This window comes from Eptesicus fuscus, chromosome 3 (genome assembly GCF_027574615.1).
Source record: "Eptesicus fuscus isolate TK198812 chromosome 3, DD_ASM_mEF_20220401, whole genome shotgun sequence".
Lineage (NCBI taxonomy): Eukaryota > Metazoa > Chordata > Mammalia > Chiroptera > Vespertilionidae > Eptesicus > Eptesicus fuscus.
The window spans coordinates 21,724,719-21,729,477 of record NC_072475.1 but is presented as its reverse complement, the minus strand read 5'-3'; the positions used below and the strand labels follow the sequence as shown (position 1 = coordinate 21,729,477).

At 44.4% G+C, this 4,759-nt stretch overlaps 1 non-coding gene across 1 annotated transcript; it reads right to left on the bottom strand.

The window, feature by feature from the left end:
* Positions 1 to 4,319: 4,319 nt before the first annotated feature.
* LOC114231838 (small nucleolar RNA SNORA73 family) lies at positions 4,320 to 4,519 on the bottom strand. The gene has a single exon (XR_003617829.2). It is a non-coding gene; the product is annotated as a small nucleolar RNA SNORA73 family (small nucleolar RNA).
* Positions 4,520 to 4,759: the final 240 nt, after the last annotated feature.

Below are 4,759 nucleotides of genomic sequence, written 5' to 3'. Positions count from 1 at the left end.
AAGTCCACAGAGGGTTGAGGTCATGCATTTAGAGTAAGCCCAGTTGGCATGCTGGAATGTGTTTCTGCAGCTCTGGTATGCTGAGTGGGTTTAGGTTGGGAGCTGAGAGTTATGCAAGGGAGTAATTATAATGACTGATCATGACATTCAAGCCAGGTAAGGGGAATATGGAGAAATCACGTGGGGTCAAAAGGACTAGGAGAAGGAGTTACCTGCAAAGATTGGAGACATAGAGTGAGACTGAGATTATGGCTAGGATGTGATATGACAAAGTCTAGAGCAGTTCCATGGGAGCTGAGCAGCTGTTAAAGGAAAGGGCATGAATTTTGGAGGACAGGTCAAGGATCCATGAGACCCGTCTATTGGAAAGATCACCCACTTGCATGTTGAAATAAGGAGTTGCTTCAGAGAATGGCAGTGAGCCCTCAGATAAAAATCTTCAAAATATGAGGGGGAAGAACCCAGGGGTCCATAATGACTGCATTATAAGAGGCATAGAATAAGGTATTGTCTGATGACCTAAGACTAAACATGGGAGGAGGAGTACAGAGGAGGGGAGACGTGGTCTGGAAGTGGCCAATAGGAGAAAAAAAATCCTCTCCCTACAACCCCTAACCCCTACCCATCCTCCTCCAGGCCCGGGGTGGCAGGAGGCCTTTGACCAGCCACACTAGGGAGACCTGCAGGGAACAGTGTCCTTCTGCAGAGCAGGGTTTCTGTGATAGCAGGGAGGTGAAGGGAGCATTTAGAGATGAGAGAGAAGAGAAGGAATTTGCTTAGGGCAACCAAGTTTAGCAATACCAAACATCAAAACATAATGTCCACGTTGTGCTGACAACTACAAAATTATCGATAATCATTGGGCTTCCTGAGCCCAAATATGCTTGATATCTCAACCTGTAACAAAATCACAACTCTATTTTCAAAGCATGTCATGTTGAACGTAATATTCTATAGGGTTATCTACAAACCATGCTGATAAAGACCTGTGAGCTCTGGTGATCCAGAATCATCTCTGAGGTGGAACCAAAGGAAACGATGGGGGAGAGGGAGAGACTAGCAGTGAGACACCTCTCAAGTTCTTGTTGGGGGTGCAGGGATGAGCCCACCAATAAAGGAGACAGGAAAAGAAGTCAGGAAGACATGAATACTTCAGTTAGATACAAGTTAAATTTGAGATGCCTTCAGACTAACTAGTTGGAATGTCCAGAAGCCACTGCAAAAAGGAGTCTAGAACTCAGGAGAGCAGTGAGGCTTGAAAGAGAGATTTTGGAGTTGAGTTGTCAAGTAGGTATGTGGAAGGAAGCTGAAGCAGGTGAGTGGGTGAAACTTCTCAGGAAGAATGCACAGAGGAGCCTCCTCAGTCTTGGGCCCCAGAGCTGATGCAATAGCAGCTCACCTGGCAGTGGCCGGCCCATGCTAGTAGCTACTGAAATGGGGGATGCCATGCTGAGCTATAGTGGATCCTGAGGCAAATGACATAATACCGATGCTATCTGTAGCGTTAAACTGGTATCTCTCAAAAATTCCACCCAGAGCCTCAAAATGTGACTTTATAGGGAAATAGGGTTTTGCAGATGCAATTAAAAGTTGAAATCATACTGGATTAGGGTGGCCCTCAATCCAACAACTGGTGTCCTTATAAGAGGAGAGACACAGAGAAACACAAGGAAGAAGGCCATGTGAAGATGGAGGCGGTGACTGGAAGGATGCAGCTTTGAGGCAAGGAACATCAAAGATGGCAGCAGTCACCAGATGCGAGCAGAGAGGCATGAGGTTTCTCTGAGAGCCTCTAACCTCCAAAACTGGGAGACAACATATTTCTGTCATTTTTAGACACCAGGTTTATGGCACTTTGTTACAGCAAACAAATCACTAATTATTTAAAATTCTGATATTTTATTATGTACTGCTTGACATTATTATCTTTAATATTGCATTAAAACACTTGTCTTGATTACTGAGTGTTGTGACGCCCCCTTAAATTTTGCAGCTGCAGCTACTGCCTCAATTGCTTCACCCTAATCCAGGTCCAGGGGCATGTTTTAACTACTCTCATTGAAGTACTAATAGACAAGCTTCTGCTCAGTCTGTTTGCAGAGACATATAGGTATAGCCGAAGAACAAACAGCAACAGCAAGCAAGCATGGTCTCTAAGTAAAAGAGTTGATCTATTCAATGAGGGATGACTTCATGTCCTCCCTCACTGCAGAAACAGAGCTCACTTCTTGGAAAGGACACACAGATTGTTGGCAAGCCGTGTTTCAAAACAGTAGGCACACGCTGGTCATTCCATCTGCTTCCCTTGAGAAAGAAAAGCCATCACATGGTTTCAGTAGCCGTGGCCCCATGCAAGGCATTTTATGAATATGCTGTATTCACTTTCAGAAAATATCTAAAGGGGAAATTTTGCCCTAACCGGTTTGGCTCAGTGGATAGAGCGTCGGCCTGTGGACTGAAGGGTCCCAGGTTCGATTCCGGTCAAGGGCATGTACCTTGGTTGTGGGCACATACCCAGTAGGGGGTGTGCAGGAGGCAACTGATCGATGTTTCTCTCTCATCGATGTTTCTAACTCTCTATCCCTCTCCTTTCCTCTCTGTAAAAAAAAATCAATAAAATATATTTAAAAAAATAAAGGGGAAATCTTTTCAAGTTGATCATGAGTGTAAGAGAATTGGATATAGAGTAAGTGGGATGTTTAGAATATGGCCCCAAGTCTCTCAACACTCCTCTCATGGAGAGATGAGGGAGAGGGTGCCTGTGGGCATGCTTCCTGACTATAGGCAGCCTCATGACTCCTTCGGCTAATAGACGGCGGTGGACCAAATAGTAAGGTTGGGTATAAAAGGAAAGGCAGCATCGGCTTATGCACTAGAACACTCTAGCTTGGAGCCCTGAGCTGCCACGCAAAGTCTAACTAGCCTGAGACCAGTAGCTGTTCAGAAGCCAAGCCACATAAAGAAGCCAAGTCCAAGAGCTCCTGTCAGCCACCCTGCTCTTGACCAGCCCAGCCCAAGGGACGAGACCTGAGACTTCAAGGAGGAAAGATAAACCATCCCTGACCCACAGAATCTGTTGGGTCAATTTATTATGTAGCAGTAGTAACTGCAATAAACTAGGAGGGTCAAAGATCTACCAATGTGCCCTAGCCGGTTTGGCTCAGTGGATAGAGCGTTGGCCTGTGGACCAAAGGGTCCCAGGTTCGATTCTGGTCAAGGGCACATATCTTGGTTGCAGGCTCCACCCTGGCTGGGCCCTGGTCAGAGCTCCTGCAGGAGGCAACCAGTCAATGTGTTTCTCTCACATAGATTTTTCTCTCTCTTTCCCTCTCTCTCCCACTCTCCCTAAAAATCAATGGAAAAATATTCTTGGGTGAGGATTAACAAAAAATGTAAATAAATAAATAAAATGTTCTATCAATGTGAATGAATAATTATTCAAAAATATTATAATCATTTGATGTTCTAATCAAATATTCCATGCAGAATGGAGGTTTACAATAATTTGGAATAAAAGTTTTTCCAAATAATCTGAAGTAATCTTTGCACGTGTGTGTTTTCTACGATAGCGTTAGCACTGGATGGTGTGGCTCGGTTGGCTTTGTCTCATACACAGAAAGGTTGTGGTTCAATTCCAGGTCAAGGTTGCAGGCTTGCTCTCCAGTAGGGGGCATGCAAGAGGCAGCCAATTGATGTAGCACTCTGGCACTGATGTTTCTCTCTCTCTCTCTTTACCCTCTCCCTTCCTCTCTCTCTAAAAATCATTTTTTACTTATTATAGCTTCAGAGCAGTAAAATATATAAAGCCTTGCTAATGCTTTGTTCAAATTGCTTAATTGTGAGAGCCTCTATTGTTGTATGACATAAGGATTACAATAAGCAAATATAGCCCTTTGAGCCTCCATTTTAAATTTTATCCCAGAAATGCAGGTGTTGTTAGTAAAATGCATTTTCAAGCTTTCCTGGAAGAGAATTGATTAGTACAACTTTTCTGGTTATGACATGATTTCTTATTAGTATGTTTAACAGTTCTAGCAGTAAAAATGTCAACATGATTGCTGACTTCTTAAAGACTAACAAATCATGATTTTTGTTTATATTTTAGAACCACAACAATAAAACAAACCCCCACAATGCTTTCTGTCCTTAAAACACTGTATATGGTAAAAAATAATAAAATCCTATAATTAGACAAAATGCTATTTGGACCAAGCAAGCTTTGTGCTTTACCATTCCAGGATCCAGGTTCCCAACTTTACAGTAAGGTATAAAATATATAGTTTTTTACTTCTTTTTTTCTTTCTTTCTTATTTTTACCTAGATGGTTCATGCATGGTTTGCTCCTGGGTCATTGTCCGCAAGAATCTGAGAGGCTATAGGAATATGCAGGACAGACTCAAGGCCCAGCTTTCTCTTCAATGGTGCGGAAAAGGCTGTGCATCATGGGGCAGAGCCCTATGCTCCCCCTGCACCACCTGGGAGCCCCAGGGAGAGAGACTTTCCAGGGTATCCACATTGCAGTAAGGTATCTATATATATAAAAGCCCAGTGACCAGAACCAGAACTACCAGAATGACCAGAACGACCAGTGGCTATGACACACACTGTGGTAGCCAACCAGCCTGATCTGGGCCCCAATCGCCCGCCCCCCAGCTCGGCCCTGATTGGCCCCCAACACCCCGATCGGGGGTGGGGCCGACTGGCCAACCGCCCACAGCCCCTCCCCCCCACTGGCCTGGCCTGATGGGCCCCCATCGGG